The 20,441-nt window shown below is 36.6% G+C and overlaps 1 long non-coding RNA gene and 1 pseudogene across 2 annotated transcripts in view; both read left to right on the forward strand.

Moving 5' to 3' along the window:
- The window catches only part of LOC311279440 (adhesion G protein-coupled receptor E3-like), a 79,444-nt pseudogene extending 59,247 nt beyond the window's left edge, over nucleotides 1–20,197 (forward strand). Inside the window, exons 5-12 of the transcript XR_014630265.1 lie at nucleotides 17,639–17,820; nucleotides 17,930–18,091; nucleotides 18,167–18,373; nucleotides 18,451–18,683; nucleotides 18,898–18,964; nucleotides 19,048–19,114; nucleotides 19,325–19,487; nucleotides 20,065–20,197. The product of XR_014630265.1 is annotated as an adhesion G protein-coupled receptor E3-like (transcript). The remainder of the gene's footprint in view (nucleotides 1–17,638; nucleotides 17,821–17,929; nucleotides 18,092–18,166; nucleotides 18,374–18,450; nucleotides 18,684–18,897; nucleotides 18,965–19,047; nucleotides 19,115–19,324; nucleotides 19,488–20,064) is intronic.
- Nucleotides 13,884–14,880, forward strand: LOC311286114. The gene is made up of 3 exons (XR_014626490.1): nucleotides 13,884–13,962; nucleotides 14,451–14,525; nucleotides 14,776–14,880. It is a non-coding gene; the product is annotated as an uncharacterized lncRNA (long non-coding RNA).
- Nucleotides 20,198–20,441: the final 244 nt, after the last annotated feature.

The following is a 20,441-nucleotide window of genomic DNA, read 5'->3' on the forward strand; positions in this document are numbered from 1 at the left end:
TAGTGACCTTAACCCGACCATAACCCGAATTTTAACAGCTTGTAAACGTAGTCACTGTCTCAAAGAGCATGCACAGAGTCCAAATTAAACAATTTCCCATCGTCCAAATTAAACAATTCCCCATTGTAAGTACACATTGATGCCTAAGACACGAAACGAGCGGTTTGTGTGAGAAAACGAACAGTATTTCTATCGTTTTTAACTCTTGTACACAGCCACGTCCAAGTGATCTGAGGGCATAGATATATATATCGTCGCTGCCCGATGAAAATCACGTATGTCCAAAACGGTTACTTTTCAGGAAGTGAAAAAAACACTAATTTAAAAGCATATGAACGTAGCGTTGTCATACTTGGTACGGCATCTTTAAATGAAGCCATATCCTTGCCAGTGTAGTATGAACAAAACTTAATGAAGTGGTCAAAATCATGTCTGACCCGTCTCAAATTGTGCATCCTATTACTCGTGCTGTTCACTTTTCATACTTTCAACAGCATACTAGACCTACAGACTCTATTTGTACAAACTGCTGCACATTCATTTAATTCTGAATTTTGCACACACAAGTTGAAAGGCTTCAAATCAAGTTCACGGATGATTGTGCGTCCATTTATTAATCATTATGATACTAAAATTCTCTGGCTATGCTATGTACAAAAAATACAGCCATTTCTGTTTTTTTCTTTTAAACAAAAAAAAAAAAAAAAAAACAAGCTGCACCTTTTTTTTACATTTCATCTTTCATTCCGAAATCGAATTATGAATGGACGAAAAAGTACACGGACCCAACATGTAGGCTATGAGCCTTTTTACCCGTTATCAATCTAAATTAATCTCGTTTTTAATTTAACTTAATTTCGTTTTTCTTTATTTAAATTTCGTTGTTCTTTATTTAATTTTCATTTTTTTCTTTATTTAATTTTCGTTTTTCTTTATTTAAATGTAATTTTTTTTTTTTTGTAAATTTAGTTTTTTCTTTATTTAAATTTAATTTTTCTTTTTTTAAATTTAGTTTTTTTCTTTATTTAAATTTTGTTTTTCTTTATTTAAAATTCGTTATTCTTTATTTAAATCTACCCTTTACTGTGTCAGTAATTTATTAGTCAGAAAAATATTAGACTACCTTAAAAGTATTGCTTAAGTTAACAGACCCGTGCGTTAACATCTCAACAATAAACAGTGACAATTACTTCGTCTAGACCATTTACTGGTAAATAACAGTTGTGAATATATTGCGAATATATAATAAACTTGAACAGTTGTCAAAAACGTTTGCTGATACTTTACCTCACAGAGTTATTCGGCTATCCAATGCTGAGCTTCCAGAGACGCTTTTACCGCGAGATGCCTCCACAAGGCGGGAGATACGCGGCGTGATTGACAGCATTGACACCAAATGGATATACGTGAAAATCAGATGACATGATTTCACAACTTTTCATTGGTCATTTAGATATGTGAAGCATACTGTAGACGGAAATGAACCTGGACATTCTATCCGTCGAAAAATCTCAAAATCGGCAAAATGGACATACGCGGTTTTCATTGGACAGCGACGATATGTATATATATATATATATATATATACTAGAATAGATGTCGCCTTGCCTACGGCATTCGTTCCAATGAACTGCCGTAGCCAAGGCGACATCTAGTGTATATATCTATGCACCAGTCTGCGCACACGTCACACACCAGGATGCGCTCCTGCCCTCAGATCACTTGGACATGGCTGTGTATAAGAGGTAAAAAAAACGATATAAATACGGGTCGTTTTCTCACACAAACCACTCTTTTCGTGTCTTAGGCCATCAATATGTACTTACGATGGGGAATTGTTTAATTTGGACAATGTTTTAATTTGGACTCTGTGCATGCTCTTTGAGACAGTAACCATAGACCTGCATGATATGACTGACAGACAAGAACGGTTTGACCTAAAAATATCAAAATTGAAACTACTGTGGAAACAAAGACACCTACATCTTGGATGCCCTTGAGGTAAGCTAAAACATACCAAAATTTAATTTCAAAGTGAACTCCCTTTAAGACTTCCGTTCATCTTCAGAGCACAAATTAAGATATTTTTGATGAAATATGAGAGCTGGCTCACTCCTCCATAGGCTTCTAGGTAGGGCTGGGTGATATGGAAAAAAAAAATCTAGGTTTTTACATAAGGTTTGACCGATTTCGATTTCGATTTTTTTTTATTGTGTAACTAGTCAACTTAAAACATTACAACAACATGACTTAAGTAACATTCTCTTTGTAAGTAACTTGAAAAAACATTTGGTTAAGGAACATTGTATTTTTAATGGCCATTAGGGCCCTATGAAATCCGTTTTATTTTTTCTCAAATTCCGTTTAATTTTTTTTCAAATTCCGTTTTTTCAGATTTATTTTTAGCCCTTTCGGATTTCTTGGATTTGCTTGCTTGCTTTTCACTTCTAAGCAGTATTGACCTTTAAAAATTCAGTTACACAAACTCACAATTCAGCTTTTTTATTTAAATTGTTAATATATTCAGCAAAGCACATTCTAAGTTCTCCAAAATTCAGCCAAACCTTCAACAAATCTCTGGCCAAAAAAAACAGTAACATGAAGGTAACAATTACAAGGTAGGATTGATGAATATTAAATTTTTTTAATTTTTCACAAAGAATGTTTTATAAAAAGATAAACCTCACATATTTAAGCCTTTAAGTCAAAAAAAGATAAATTACTTACATTTACAAATACAATGCATATTAGCTTATATTTTATTGTTTATAGTAAAATTCGGTTCGATTTTCCCGTGGCGTCTGACGTTAATGCAACCATGCCCTGCGCTCTACACAACGACAAAGTTTTAGTAGCTAATTGATTTCCACCACCGAAAAACGCTTGCTGTAGCTCTGCTACAAGATTTATTTACGGAGAAGAGAAAAACACCTTTAGTGTTTGTGGTGCACCCCCATCCTTCATGTTGACTGAGCTTTCAATGTTGTTACGGAAAGGGTGAAGTTGATATGTTGGTTCTTGTCACACGAACTGCGGTGCGCTTGCGGCATTCTGAAAAGTTGAGGTGTTTTCATCTCGCTGTGCCTGGAAATAATGAGCGTGTCGCTTCAATTTTGAGCGCGCTTACCGCGCACCTACATTTAAAAATAACGAACTTGAGCGCGCAAAAGACACGACAAGTGAACGGCGCCTTGACGAGCTAGTTACCTACAATCAGGCCACGGAGACCCCTGTCATAGACAGTAAAAGATACGCAGCAATTGTTAAAATAGTCCAAGTGACTGGCTCAACCAGTTCATCAAGCGACAACAATCAATTTTGTGTGCAACAATAACAACTTTATTCAACTATTAATTTTTTTATGTGTGGGCCACTGAGTGAGTTCACAAAAGTGCCGCACTACATCCGAGACCCATCTGCGTCATCTTCTCAGTTCTCGCTGCTCTTGTGAACTCTAGGGCTGGGACGATACAACTATCTCCCGATTCGATACTATCACGATACTTGGGTGCTGATACTACTGGTATTATGATTTTGTCTTTTCGTAGTGATTTTTTACTGCACGAATCGTAACTACCACAATGTTAACAGAAAATACTGTTTTAAGTATAACGAGTGGTTCCCTACATTATTACAGGACGTGTGCAGGTCAAGAAGTTCCATGAACGCAAACATCCAAAGCGAATATTGAATTAAATTGTCTTTCACGTCTTGCGCTTGTACGGGTGAATTCACACAAAATTAGGTAAATTGCCAGTCTTGGCTAGTATCCTATAGTAAACAAAGTCGGTTATATCTCAAATGAACGTAGCCATGTTAAAATGCGGTGCGTGCGTTCGGTCTTAAAGGGGCAGCAGTCTAATAAACCTGATGCTGTGTTTTAATGTTAATCAAACAAAGGACAAAGAAATACTCACTGCTCTTGACTAAATAGGCTACCCTTTTCAACTTTACAAAAATATTAATCTATATATAATTTATACAGTAATGAATATGCTTTTTTTCACATTTGATTACTTTATTCAAATTACTGTGCCTGTTAGATCTACCCGAAAAAATCTAAAAACACTGTTTATTTCATTTGTAGCCTTTCTTTGTTCTATTGTATTTATTTGTCCTATTTTTAATTCGATTGTTTGTTCTCATTTTGTGACTGACTGCTAACTTGTTTTAAATTCACATTAATTAGGATGGTAGTTTTTGTTGTCAAAATTGGATTAGCCTAAATAATTGATATTTCACTTTTGACAAACATTTGAACAAATGATTTTGAAGAACAAATTAAGCCAACTAATATGATTTATATTCTTTTGGTTTATCTACTAATACATTTAAAAATTACAAATGCAGTGAAAATTCAGGTATCGGTTACGGTATCGGTATCGGCAAGTACCAAAAATCTAAGTATCGGTATCGGACTCGTTCTGCAAAAAGTGGTATCGGGACATCCCTAATCGATTTCACATTTTTTTTTAAAGATGAATCGTGCAGCTCTATTGTCTTATCTCTCTCCCAGTATATGAGTAGCGTGAGGGCTTTTCAATGCATTCAATCTCATGTCGCTTTTACGCATCCACTTGAAAGGGATATTACGTTACTCGACACTCAAAATTTAACAACACATTTCATCCTTTGTTGGAACGAAAGTGACTTACTTCGGTCAACCTCATCTATAAGCAAGGACAAAAATAAAGCAATTTAATTTGAATTAATATTGATTCTGTAATAAAAAAAAAAAAAATTTAAGATCGTTTAAAAAAAAAACAACGCGATACCTAGGTGAATCGATTTTTTTTCTCCCAGCACTAGTGAAGTCACTCAGAGCCCCATACGGAAGAAAATTAAAGGGTTAGTTCACCCAAAAATGAAAATTCTGTCAGTAATTACTCACCCTCATGTTGTTCCAACCGCGTAAGACCTTCGTTCATCTTCGGAACACAAATTAAGATATTTTTGATGAAATCTGAGAGCTGATCACTCCTCCGTAGGCTGCTATGTGACCGAAACGTGCTGGCCCAGAAAAGTTATTAAAGAGATCGTTAATATAGTCCAAGTGACTCCAGTGGCTCAATCTTAAGTATATCAAGCGACGAGAATACTTTTTGTGCGCAAAAACAAACAAAAATAACGACTTTATTCCACTATTCATTTCCTTCTCTCTGGACCTCTAGTTGGTTCGCGTAGTATTTTTGCACAGCGCGTCTGTGCTACACGTCACCACGTAGGCTCACTATTGGCCGACGCTGGTCATGTGTGTGATGCGTGATGACGTGCAACACAGACGCGCAGCGCAAAAACACTACGAGGTCCAGAGAGAAGGAAATGAAAAGTGGAATAGTCGTTATTTTTGTTTGTTTTTGCGCACAAAAAGTATTCTCGTCGCTTGATATACTTAAGATTGAGCCACTGGAGTCACTTGGACTATATTAACGATCACTTTAATAACTTTTCTGGGCCAGCAAGTTTCGGTCACATAGCAGCCTACGGAGGAGTGAGACATGGCTCAGATTTCATCAAAAATATCTTAATTTGTGTTCCGAAGATGAACGAAGGTCTTACGCGGTTGGAACAACATGAGGGTGAGTAATTACTGACAGAATTTTCATTTTTGGGTGAACTAACCCTTTAATAGTTGAATAAAGTCTTTATTTTGTTTTGTTTTTTGTGTACAAAAATTGTTGTCGTCGCTTGATAAACTCGCCAGAATAAAATTGCCTTGAAGCCTATGGAGGAGTGAGCCAGCTCTCATATTACATCAAAAATATCTTAATTTGTGTTCTGAAGATGAACGGGAGTCTTACGGGTAGTGTTGTCAAAAGACCCGGTACTTCGGTACCAAGTCGGTACTATTTTTTTTTTAAACGTCACGGTACCAGGTTTTCTCAAACCCGGTACTTGATGCGCGTGCATGCCCGAAGCGCGTGCAGTTGCGTCCTCTTCATAAAAGCACTGATGGCGATCGGCGGTGCTGCTGCTGATGTGGTGCTGATGTTTTTGCGCGTGCAGATACGTTATTTCAAATGGCGCGCGGCAAGCGCGCTCATAATAGAAGCGGCGCGCTCGCTTTTCCATGCGCGTTCATGGATGCATAGCAACGACAGACGCCACGGGAGTACAAACGCTTGTGCGAACTGCGCTCTCCATGACGACGAGGAAGTGTGACATAGGCCTATTAATTGATTTCTAGCCCTTGCATTAGCTTTACTACTAGATATATTTATGGAGATGAGAAATAAAAAGCCGTCATTAATATCAGTCCGTCAGAAAAGCAGTTCTAGTCTTATTCTTGGCTGGATAACTCTTAGCAGGTTTAAAAAGCCCTTTTAAAGTTAAATATGAATACAGTTTTGGATTAAATAAAAGTATAGTCAAGTCAAATAAAACATATTTTATCTCCTGTATAGTTTGGTAATGCTACAATAAGATACCATTCATTAACATCACTTAATGCGTTATCTAACATAACACATTGAGTGAACAATATATTTTTACAACATTAATTCATGTTTGTGAATGTTATTTAATACAAACACTTGATTGGTCATGTTTGTTCACTTCATTCATTGTGCATTAAATAATGTTAACAGAAATAATGTTAACTTTTGATTTCAAAAATGTATTTTTAAATTAACCCCTAAAGGAGAATAATTGCGACAGTATATAACTAGGCTATTGTTTTTTTGTTAGGTCATTTTATCTAATGTTATCTAACAAATGGAATCTTATTGTAAAGTGTTTTTAATACTACAGTTTCCATCTTTGTAACTGTGATATACACTTTAATATAATTATGTAAATTTCATCTAAATTAAGCTTTGGTACCGAGAACCGTGGATTTTCACTGGTATCGGTACCGAATACTGAAATTTTGGTACCGTGACAACACTACTTACGGGGTTAGAATAACATGAGGGTGAGTAATTACTGACAGATTTTTTTGGTGAACTAACCCTTAAACACCGTTTTCATTTCATTTAAATGTTTATATGAAAATATTTGTTGTTGTTGTTTTTTTAAGCTATAATGTAGCGTTTAAAATGTATGATAATCATATGAAATTTTCTGCTTTTTGATGTGCTGTAAAAGTGTGCACTTATAATTCACATGGTTGTGTTAATAAAAAAATAAAGTTGGACGAATAGTGCAGAATTTTTTTTCTAACCTTAAAATAACATTTGAACTTGAAAGAAAGTGGACATTTTATCGTTCTTTGAATGTTGTATTGATAATAACATTTTGGGGGAAAGAACGTTGCAGGAACGTTATGCTTACCTTAAGATGATGTTCCAGCAACGTTATGCCAATGTTCCGGCAATGTTATGCTAACCTTAAGATAACGTTGCATGAACGTAATGCTAACCTTAAGATAATGTTCCATGAACGTTATGCTAACCTTAAGAATGTTCCAGCAATGTTGTGATAACGTTCCGGCAATGTTATGCTAACCTTAAGATAACGTTCCAGCAACATTATGCAAACCTTAAGATAACGTTCCAGCAACAGTATGCAAACCTTAAGATAACGTTTCAGCAACGTTATGCAAACCTTAATTAAGATAATGTTCCAGCAATGTTGTGCTAACGTTCCAGCAATGTTATGCTAACCTTAAGATAACGTTCAAGCAACGTTATGCAAACCTTACGATAATGTTCCAGCAATGTTGTGCTAACAATCCAGCAACGCTATACTAACCTTAAGATAACATTCCAGCAATGTTATGCAAACCTTAAGATAACGTTCCAGCAACGTTATGCAAACCTTAAGATAATGTTCCAGCAATGTTGTGCTAACGTTCCGGCAATGTTATGCTAACCTTAAGATAACGTTCCAGCAACATTATGCAAACCTTAAGATAACGTTCCAGCAACAGTATGCAAACCTTAAGATAACGTTCCAGCAACGTTATGCAAACCTTAATTAAGATAATGTTCCAGCAATGTTGTGCTAACGTTCCAGCAATGTTATGCTAACCTTAAGATAACGTTCAAGCAATGTTATGCAAACCTTACGATAATGTTCCAGCAATGTTGTGCTAACATTCCAGCAACGCTATACTAACCTTAAGATAACATTCCAGCAATGTTATGCAAACCTTAAGATAACGTTCCAGCAACGTTATGCAAACCTTAAGATAATGTTCCAGCAACGTTATGCTAACCTTAAGATAACGTTCCAGCAACGTTATGCAAACCTTAAGATAATGTTCCGGCAATGTTGTGCTAACGTTCCAGCAATGTTATGCTAACCTTAAGATAATGTTCCAGCAACATTATGCAAATCTTAAGACAATGTTCCAGCAACGTTATGCTAACGTTCCGGCAATATTATGCTAACCTTAAGAGAACATTCCAGCAACATTATGCTAACATTCCAGCAATGTCTTTACTAACATTAAGATACCATTCTAGCAACGTTTCGCAAACTGGACATTTCAACATTTTTAGAACGTTTCAAGTCAACGTTCTTAGCAAACCTTAAGACAATGTTCCAGCAACGTTATGCTAACGTTCCGGCAACGTTATGCTAACCTTAAGATAACGTTCCAGCAACATTATGCTAACGTTTCAGCAATGTATTTTCTAACATTAAGATAACATTCCGGCAACGTTAAGCAAACTGGACATTTCAACATTTTTAGAACGTTTCAAGTCAACGTTCCCACAACGTTCTTAGCAAACCTTAAGACAATGTTCCAGCAACGTTATGCTAATGTTCCGGCAACGTTATGCTAACCTTAAGATAACGTTCCAGCAACATTATGCTAACGTTTCAGCAATGTTTTTTCTAACATTAAGATAACATTCCGGCAACGTTAAGCAAACTGGACATTTCAACATTTTTAGAACGTTTAAGTCAACGTTCCCACAACGTTCTTAGGACATATTTTTGTTAGCTGGGATGTCAGTTGCTGACTTTGGTTCTTGTTTTAGCTGATTTGCAGGTTTTGGGTATGACATGAATTGAATTGGATTTTTCCTATCTTTTTCATTATACAATACCAATTCTATTTCATCAGCAGTATTTTCAACACTTACTACTAGGTTTTGATCTGGTTCTCGTCTTGCTATTTTAGAGTCCAGTGCTAAGTCAATTAATTTTAGCCTAATATTTTCTAATTCATTGTTCCAATTGAATTCATTTCCTTTTGTGGCCCCATAAAGAGGTTTAGCTAATTTTGCATATCCTGGTATCAGATCCCTGATAAAATTCATGTGTCCCATGAAACTTTGTAAACCTTTTAGGCTTTTTGGGATGTTTTGTCTCATATCCTCCAATTTTTCTCTGGTAGTTTTTGAGAGTCCTCTATCCTTTCCTGATGTTGCAAAACCTAAAAAATCTACTTCTTCTTTTCCTATTTCGATCTTTTTGTAGCTGGGCTTAAAACCTGCTGTGATCAATCTAGTGAGCACTTCATCTACAATTTTCAGGTGTTCCTCGGGGTCATCGTTTATAATTAAAAGGTCATCAATGTAAACTGTTACAGGTAAATGTTTCATTAGCGTGACGACTATTGATTGAAAAGCGTTTGGGCTATTTAAATAGCCTTGGGGGAGCCTTGTGTAACAATAGGCTTTTGATCGGCAGGTAAACGCAGTTTTAGCCATACTGTTTTCAGTCAATGGAACCGTCCAAAATCTGTTTGCTAGGTCAATTTTAGTCAATATTCTACCTTTAGGTAAACCATTGGTCACATCTTTTGCATTAATTAAGTATCTCCTATCTGGTTCCGATACTTTATTCAAAGATTTGAAATTATTGACGGCCTGTAGTGGTGAATTAGTGATTGCGTTTTGTATTTCTTTAATTACTCCTAATTTTTCTAATTCCTTAATAGTCTCTTCAATTTCAGGTAAAGCTTTTTTATTAATTGGGTATTGCCTTTGTGGTTTATGCACACCTCCCTTTATTTCATATTCATATTCTTTTCCTAATAGGCCTACATCATTTTTAAATTTAGCTGCTCCGTGTTTATGTTTTTCCAGGATTTCTCTTAATTTGTTTTTATCAAGTATGGTTTCCTGTACCATTCTCTGTATCTCGCCGTTAAGGTCAACCATTTTCATCCATCTGATTGTTAATTCTTTATCAATTCTACCTACAATTTTAGTTGCATCTCGTAATGTCATTAGGTTTTCTGACTGGTTAGGAATAATGGCCATGTCTTTCCATAAATACCAGTCTGTATCAATTGGGCCTTGAGTTTTATTAAAACTGTATACCCTCATCCTACCTTTTTGTTTTATGGCATCTACAGTTAAGTCTGTAAGGCAACTGATCTCGGCTCCTGTATCTAAAATAAAGGTCCTTCCATTATATTCTATATAAAAGAAACCGTCATGTTCTATAACTAGATCAGATTGGATGGCTGCTTTTCCTTTATGGCTGTCCTATGTTTGCTTTTGTTCAACTTGGCTATGTCTCACATATTTAGGCTTAGGTTGTTCCTTACTGTACGATTTTCCTACAGTCATTTTTTGTTTTGTTCTTTGTTCCCTGATTTTGTTCTGCTGTTCAGGAGATAGTTTCTCCCATTCATCTCTAGAAACATAGGTAGAGTTAGTTTGCTTATTGGCATTCTTTATGAATGATGGTTTTTGTTCCCAGCTAGGCTTTCTCTGAATTCCTCGGCTTTGAGATCTGCCTCTTCTCTGAAAGTCTGCTGGTCTGAATTGGTGTCCTTGATCTCTCAAGGTTTTGGGCTGCCCAAAATATCTGGGTCCTTGTTGAGCATCACGGACTTGTGATTTGATTCTCTCTGATCGTCTTAGACTTGGCTGCCTGTTATTACTTTGGAAATTTGAATCCTGATTTCCTTTTTTCTCCATCTCTATTTTTGATTTTCTATCATATCTTACTGCATATTTTTGTATATCCTTCCAATCTGTCTCGTATCCCCAAGATTTTAACTCTTTTAGACCTGGAAGATCCTTATCAAATTGCAGCATCTCTTCTACAGTTTCTGATGTGCTTTTCCCTTCAAGGGCTCTATTTTTGCAGAATATTAACATTCCTGTGTTTCTTATTTCTCTAAGTCTTTTTTCATACGTTTCTTTTTTAGTTTCTCCTGAAATGTTTCTTTGGTGTAGAGAAACATCATTTATTCCTAGATTTAATCCCAGTAATTCATTAATCATTAGTTCTATATCTTCATCAAGGATGTTAAGTTTCCTTCCTAGTTGCACTATTCTTTGACTGTTTCTCATGTTATCAGCTGGATCAAACTTCATTCCATTGAACATCCCTATTTCTGTAGCTGTTATCATGTGTTTAGGGCCAACCCTAGTTCTTCTTTCCAAATTTTGTCTAAAGTCATCTCTTGAAAAAACAGACTCGCTGGATACAGAGTCTTCATAGTAGTCACATTGTTCTTTATAGGCTCTCGCCTGAGGGCTATGTCCTTCTTGTTTCTTCGCCTTTACAGAGGAAGCTGCTATTTCAGCTAAGTTTATGCCTAGCCCCCCCTCTTCGGGTTTTTGGTCTTCCCTCTCTTCTTCAGTGTACTGTTTATCATGTCTAATTATTATATTCTCTGGTGAAGTTTCTGGTAAAGATCTCCTATAATATATAGGATTTTTTGATTCATTTAAAACTTCTTTTCTGAGTTCAAATATGTCTCCCATAATGGGATCTCTACCACTCCTTCCTCTATTCTCTGAGAGGGTCAAGCGGAGCAGCAATGACAGAGATTTTTGACAAGAGTCTTTTTGTTCTGCAAGCATATCGTATTTAGCCTTTATGCTTGTGTCATTCATGTCCAAAATCTCATCAGATGTTGGTCCAGTTGCTGCTAAGAACATTCTTTGCATGTATTCAGGTTCTCTTTTGAGTTTCTCTTTTAAGTTATGCCCTGGTCTTGTTAGAGTTTTTCTCCCTGCAAGATCTATGTGTTCTCTGGCATGACTACTACTCTTTCTTTCACGAGACAACGGTCTTGAATTTTTACTCTGTTTCTCTGTGGAATGGGTTCGTCCCATTGGCAGACTACACTTTCTTCACCATCCCATTCAGTTTCTTCAGCCTCGGTGGTTTTATCTTCACCTCTATTTCTTGGATGAACAGATTTATTTTTACTTTTTAAAGTATGAATTAATTCATTTGCCAGCGGTATGTATTGAAGTACAGGACTAGCTTCTCTAAAGTCTAATCTTTTTTGAGTGCTAGTGCCAGGCTTCTCTACATCAGAATAGTAAATTTCTGTATCATGAGAATCCCTGCGTTTTCTTTGAGGCATAGCTGTTCCATCATACATAACTCTAGTTTTACCATAGAATACCTCTATACTGGAATCTGTGGTCGGTTTGTATGTTACTTCCATTCCAGGATCAAAGTGAACTTTAATTTTGTCCCCTTTTAATCTGGTGTCATTAATTCGTTCTATAATGGCCCTTACATCTACTGCTAAAGTGCAGATGAATTCCTGTCCATTATTTATTTCACAGTCTCCGATATACCAATTCTCATCTTTTTCTTTAGCTTTTTTCTGCTTTTGAAAATTATCACGTTTAGTTATAGTGATATGGTATATTGATTCTTGTTGAGGAGCTGGACATACATTTAAATCCATTGGTATTTGAGCCATTTGAGTCATTTGGGTCTTTTATTTGGAAATTTTTTTTCCGGTTTCATGTTTCCAAAGCGCGGTTTCGCTTTGTCTTTTAATAGAGCGTCCTCTATTTATTTGTGCGAATTTATTTTGGGTCATTCAATCTGATTGATTATATTCACTTATTTTTCCGGGTTTTATAATTCTAAGACCGACGAGCCCCCATGTAATGGATTATTTTCACAATTAATATCGTTCCAAGCTATTTTATATCCTACCCAGGACGTAAAATAGCCCCGCGATAACTACAGAGCCTAATTCTATAGTTGTGCCATTTAAGAGTTAGATGATCAGTCTTTACAACTTCGTATTCTATTATAAAGATAATAAACTACACTCATAATAGTTGACCATAAGAATAGTTCATTAGAATGACAATAGATGTCCCCGTTGTAATATAAGTCTATCTTTTTAGGTGCCCTTGAATCGTGTTTGTTATACAACAATAACCCTGTCGTAACTGCCTCTTTGGCTAGGCTTGCTAAATCAATCAAATATCACAGTGCATATATTTTCTTTTTAGAAAAGAGATGCTCACCTATCCTGTGATGTCTTTCTTCAGTTGTGGGTCTTCCTGATCCCGTGTGAAGAAAGAGACAGTACTCAAAAATCCAAGTTCCAGTCCAATGATTATAATAAATGTTTAACAATATTTATTAAAAGAATCAAAGTAAAAAGAATACTTGTTACAGATTATAATATAAGTACTAGTCTAACAGAGGAATATTTAGCTAGAGCATATGGCTTCTTGCGCTCGGAAAAGCTGGAGTTCCGAGTGGAGGATGCAAGGATGAGCGACGAATCTTTTTGGTCCTCTTCCTTTTATAGTCCGATTTCAGGTGTCCTCATCAGATTTACTGTAAGGCACACATGATCTCAATATTACATGAACAACTGCTGTTCTCAGCTTGTCTCTAACAACTTCCTCGATATCCGCATGACTGTCCAGTTCAGCGGTGCTTTCCCAGAAGATACAATAGCCTCTCTGTATATATAGACAAAGAAACCTTCTCATCGCTCTCTCATGTGATTCTGAAAGTAGTAGCAATGGGCAAAAACTCTTAATTCAATACAGTAATGTTAAACAGTCATGTGTTTTAGTAACCCAGAAAGCGCATCTGCAGCATTATTAGTTACAGGCTTTTTATTATGACCCTTCCTGCGCTGCCTCCTATTTTGGGGGTTGGGTGAAGTGAATGAAATGCCACCCTCAGATGGAACCTCGTGATTTATCATTACAGCTTCAACCCAGATTTTGAAGAGTTCGAAGATGAATACTTTTCTATCCCAGGAGGCCACGCGAGAGGATACGTCCTTATCAAACATCGCAGAGATCAGCGACGCGGGTGCTTTCAAATGTGAGTAAACACGGGTCCTTGTGTTAAAATTGCATGTGTTGAACTACTGTAGAGTAAACTGTTGAATTGTTGAAGGTGTAAAGACATTACACAGTGTAGTATAGTTGTGATTTTGCTGTAAAAACACGTTTTATTATGTATAACGTTAGCTAACAGGCGAGCTCCAGTAAGGACACGTAAGTTACGTCTCTAAAGTGGATTTACATAAACCATATACATCCTAAAGACGCTTATTTTAAATGTCTATTTACATCTGACAGGAAAATCTTCAGTAAGTATTGCAGAAGAGCACATCACAACATGAAAACATCTGAGTGATGATTGTGTGCTATTATGTAGAACAAATCTATAAAGTAACTAAACATAAGTTATCTATTTTATTTGTCCATTAGTACTGTTGATAAATTGAGGAACATTTATGTTGGATAAAAAGTTAAAACAAGCTCATAAATCACAGAGGTAATGTGAATCTTGTCTGGATGTTACAGGGTCAGATGAACAGATGTGTTTTTATCCGGTGGAGAGTGGCTCATGAAGCTGAATGCTGCCATCAAAGGCTTTGAGTGAGTATACCACAGAAATTAATAACAATAACTAATTATTGTAATTTCAAACAGAGCTATTACAGCACTTTTCTGATTCTTGATTTCTGTGCATTAGCTGCACAGCTTTTGTGGTGGAGCAGGACCTGCAAGGGAAGATGATGGCGGCGTTTGTGAAAAAAAGTGGTTTTGTCTTCTGAATAATACTGAAATCATATGACATTGTGTGGTTAAAATGACTGCTTTTGTGTTATGTTTGTGCATTTTGTAGAATCTGAAATGTCAGCAGGCTGGTGTGAGTGCTGAGGATGAGGAGCCCAGAGCTGAATCCTGGAGATGGTGCCATGAGTCCCTCCATCACTCCACCTGCCCTTACAAGACCAGCCCTTACGAGTCCCTCCATCACTCCACCTGCCCTTACGAGACCCTCCATCACTCCACCTGCCCTTATTGCCTCAGATTGTGAAGCACAACACAACACGCAACAACCTCAGGGCCTTCAGCCTTCATACATGATTGTAGTTTGAATAAAGCTTTGTTTCATGTGTTGACTTGTATATGCATTTGTTTATTGTGTGATGGTGACTTTCATTCATTCTTTTACTAATTTATTAATATTTCTCATTGTTGTCAGTAAATACAATATAATTATTTAATTAATGCTTTATTTAATTGTTTGAATGCAAATGTAGATATGTTCACTATATACTTTTTACTACTATTTTCAGTAAAAAGTAATATAATTAAGTATTGGTCAGCATTTATCGTTGTTATTTTTGTATGTTTTGGGGTGGGATATCAATGCAATTCATTCTGTGGTAATATTAATTTTTAACTCTTATTATATCTTTTGTCTTTTTCTAGCCGCTGTGACAGTGTGTTTGTCAAACACATTTACAGCAGCAAAGAAAGCTAAAGTGAAATGAGATCAGGTGATGATGGTTACCTGTTGATGGTTTTATAATCGTCATGAAATAAACTGATTAACTGATGTCTTTTGAATCTAACAATTATATTATCACATTAATATTTTTCCACAACAAAAACTCTGTGTTACTGCATAGATTGCTGGATGTGGATGAAGGGGGGGTTTGTGAACATTATGGAGCAAATTATTTAAGACACACACAGACATCAAGAATTAGCATATGAATCTCAATAATGGTGACATGCTTCCAGCAGCAATGCATGCTGGGAGCCACCATATTATAAAACGAATGGCTCCCAACATGCATTGCAGCATGAAGCATGTAACCATTGTTGTGATTCATAAGCTGATTCTTGATGTTAGTGTGTGTGTGCGTGTGGTTTATTTTCTCGCAATGTATTTAAAAGTTAAAATTCTGAATGTTTGATCTTTGAAAAAAAAAATATTGATGGTAGAAATCTGTTGATAACAAGTTACTTCTTTTGTTCAGTTATGACATTTGTCAAACTTTTTCTTTATGATGAAATATACATCATACACTCACCTAAAGGATTATTAGGAACACCATACTAATACTGTGTTTGACCCCCTTTCACCTTCAGAATTGCCTTAATTCTACGTGGCATTGATTCAACAAGGTGCTGAAAGCATTCTTTAGAAATGTTGGCCCATATTGATAGGATAGCATCTTGCAGTTGATGGAGATTTGTGGGATGCACATCCAGAGCACGAAGCTCCCGTTCCACCACATCCCAAAGATGCTCTATTGGGTTGAGATCTGGTGACTGTGGGGGCCATTTTAGTACGGTGAACTCATTGTCATGTTCAAGAAACCAATTTGAAATGATTCGAGCTTTGTGACATGGTGCATTATCCTGCTGGAAGTAGCCATCAGAGGATGGGTACATGGTGGTCATAAAGGGATGGACATGGTCAGAAACAATGCTCAGGTAGGCCGTGGCATTTAAACGATGCCCAATTGGTACTAAGGAGCCTAAAGTGTGCCAAGAAAACATCCCCCACACCATTACACCACCACCACCAGCCTGCACAGTGGTAACAAGGCATGATGGATCCATGTTCTCATTCTGTTTATGCCAAATTCTGACTCTGACCATCTGAATGTCTCAACAGAAATCGAGACTCATCAGACCAGGCAACATTTTTCCAGTCTTCAACTGTCCAGTTTTGGTGAGCTCGTGCAAATTGTAGCCTCTTTTTCCTATTTGTAGTGGAGATGAGTGGTACCCAGTGGGGTTTTCTGCTCTTGTAGCCCATCCGCCTCAAGGTTGTGCGTGTTGTGGCTTCACAAATGCTTTGCTGCATACCTCGGTTGTAACGAGTGGTTATTTCAGTCAAAGTTGCTCTTCTATCAGCTTGAATCAGTCGGCCCATTCTCCTCTGACCTCTAGCATCAACAAGGCATTTTCACCCACAGGACTGCCGCATACTGGATGTTTTTCCCTTTTCACACCATTCTTTGTAAACCCTAGAAATGGTTGTGCGTGAAAATCCCAGTAACTGAGCAGATTGTGAAATACTCAGACCGGCCCGTCTGGCACCAACAACCATGCCACGCTCAAAATTGCTTAAATCACCTTTTCTTCCCATTCTGACATTCAGTTTGGAGTTCAGGAGATTGTCTTGACCAGGACCACACCCCTAAATGCATTGAAGCAACTGCCATGTGATTGGTTGATTAGATAATTGCATTCATGAGAAATTGAGCAGGTGTTCCTAATAATCCTTTAGGTAAGTGTATATTAGTTTATGGTTTTCTTCGTAACACATGATGTGTTTCAGTAAACACTGTTACAAAGACAACAATTAACATACGTTTTTTTATAAATTGTTAAACCACCCAACTAGAGGAAACACTGATCACCATAATGGTGACCATACATTTTCAAGTTATTATACAAGTTATTGCTTAGCTTCAACACTAGTCTGTTTTTTTTTCCCTCCGGTCTCGACTTGGTCTTGACTTGGTCTCGGTCTTGGTCTCGACTTGGTCTGTCTTGGTCTTGGTCTTGTCTTGGTCTCGATACCCTCTGGTCTTGGTAGTGTCTTGGTCTCGGTTTAGGCGGTCTTGACTACAAGTCTAGTTACCACTAAGCCACATTTGCTTATTATAATTATATATTTTTTATTGTTGTTGTTATTATTGTTGTAGTATTGCATGTAAGCTTCTGTTTCTGTCACACAGGATCAGCTGCTGTGGGTTTCATGAGTTATAACACAATGGAGAATCTACTGAAGACAGACTTCTTCAACACATCAAATGACACGATTAAAACCATGATGTCCACTGTGATCTCAGCTACTCTTCCCAAAACCACCAACACTAAACTCACCAAACCAGTCAACTTCACCCTCAAACACATCAGAGTGAGAGACTGAAATGTGTTTTTGTCCAGCCTGAGAACTGATGAACATCTGAAAACATCTAATATTCAGTGTTGTTATATTTTCTGCATGTTCTTTCTTCTTTCTGCAGGAGTTTGACCCCAACGGTTCTCTGTCCTGTGTGTACTGGAATATCAGTGAGTGGATTGTAGATGGTTGTTCTGTTTTAGAGACCAACAGCAGCTACACTGTGTGTTCCTGTGTTCATCTGTCCACATTCGCTCTCATCATGCAAACCAGCCGCCCATCAGAGGTACGAGAACATTTATAGTGAGCATTGAAGAACAGCACAGATTTGGCACTCATGTACTCTGACATGTTTTCTCAGAGCGACTCACTGCTGGAGCTGTTGAATTTGGTGTGTGTGATCGTGGGGCTGGTGTTCTTCAGTTTGGCCCTGTTGACCTTTGCCCTTTGTCAGTGGAGTCCTGGAGTGAATAATGTGGCTCGAATCAACCTCTGCCTGAGTCTGCTGTTGGCTCACCTTCTGTTCCTGCTCACACAACAGTTCCTGAGCCTCATACGCCCTCATCAGGTGAGAATGATGAAGGAGCCCTACAGCTCAGCACAGTCTCACTGAGAATCATCATAACCGTCTCTCATGATCTCCAGGTGTTGTGTGCCGTGATATCAGGTGTGCTGCACTTCCTCTTTCTCTCCGGCTTTGTGTGGATGTTCATTGAAGCTGTGCTGCTCTTCATCTGTGTGAAGAACCTATCACAGATCAGCTCCAAAAAGAGGGAGGTGCTTAGCAGTGGATACCTGTGTGTGATTGGATATATGGTTGCTCTGGTTGTGGTGGGCGTGTCTGTCGGGCTGCTTCCTGAAGGATACGGCAGCGAACAGTGAGTTGTTGTTGTTGTTGTGTTTTTAGGTTCATTTGATTAGAGGGAAATAAAGCAGCTTGGGGCTTTTGTGACATTTCTTATCTGATAAAAAATTAATTTTTACACACACTGTAAAAGCACATACAAGATTAAAAAGACTAAAACAGTCAACACCAGACATAGTTTTTTTGACACATTAATTCAGTTTTGATATGATGTTTCCTCTAAACAGTTGCTGGATTAAAATGGATAAAGGTTTTATCTGGAGTTTTCTGGGTCCTGTTTGTGTCATACTAGCAGTAAGCACATTTCTTATTTCTTATGAATTTAATTTATATTAAAGAGAAAACAAAGTGATTAATTATTCTTTTCTACTTTTCAGTTAAACATGATTCTCTTCATCAACATCATCATCAATCTGAACTCAACTCACAGATGAAACAAACCAAGTAACAAACATTCAGATTCAAACACTATAATACATATATATATATACATATATATATATATAAACATATATATATATATATATATATATATATATACACACACACACACAGTATATATATATATATATATATATATATATATATATATATATATATATATATATATATATATATATTAAATATCTGTTAATTTTCTTTCTTTCTCTGCAGGATTATGGTATTTAAAACACTGGCTCAGTTTGTGGTTCTTGGTTGCTCCTGGATTCTGGGTTTCTTCACTAATGGCAGGAAGGAGCTGGAGATCCTCTTCCTGATCTTGAACTCCCAGCAGGGAACCTTCATCTTCCTGGTCTATTGTGTCCTCAATAATGAGGTCAGACATCACTCAATTTACCACTCAATTTACCACCATATTCCATTCAAAACTGAATATGAAAGAATATTACAGTTGTTTTCATGTCTTGGCAACCTGTGACTTTTATAGAGACTTTTTATAGAGAAATGTCAGAGTCAGTTGTTTTAATCTGTTACTATTCTTCCATTTCCTTCCTGTGATGGAATATTCAAATGAGCCAAAATTATTCTAACTCCAACTGTCAGAATATAAATACAAAATGTCTTTGATACGTCTGTCTGTCTTCATGCATTACTCCTCTCAAACTCCAAGTTTTTAAACTACTACTTCAAACTTCAGTGTTTAAAATATTTTTTTTCCTCCGTAATTAGTTCAGCCATTTTATCATCACACTCCATAGGAAAACCGTTTCAGTCTCTTCAGAGAAAGTATATAAAAGTAAATCTATATTTACTTGTGAAAATGCAAATCTAGTCTCTTTAAACATGTTTTCTTACGTGTTTATTATAAGGAAATTCCACTGTGGTTGATGAGTTTCAGAGGTTAAATGGATGTCATGAAGTCACTCAGCTCCTCTCGTCTCATTCTTGTCCAGGTCAGACAGCAGTTCAGGAAGTTCTTCACATGTCTTTGCTGTGTCAAACAACACTGAGGACTACAGCAATCACGATCAGGAAATAAAAAGTGCCATTATTATACGTGTATTTTATATAACAGAGAGAATGTTTTGGGAATTTTAAATTCATAATTCAACTTGAATGATAGGAAAACATGTAATACGAGTGCCTTATTTTATAGCTTGTTAATGTTATTGATGTAAAGCTCTTAAATTGTATTTAGTCTTTTGTAAACACATGATTTTTTGGGGTGAAAAGCATAATTTTACAGATTCTTCAGAATAATTAAGCTGAAATGTTTTCAAGTAAATGTTGGCAAAAAAAAAAAAAAAACAAAAAAAAAAAAAAAAAAAAC

This window comes from Rutilus rutilus (assembly GCF_951802725.1).
Source record: "Rutilus rutilus genome assembly, chromosome: 2".
NCBI lineage: Eukaryota > Metazoa > Chordata > Actinopteri > Cypriniformes > Leuciscidae > Rutilus > Rutilus rutilus.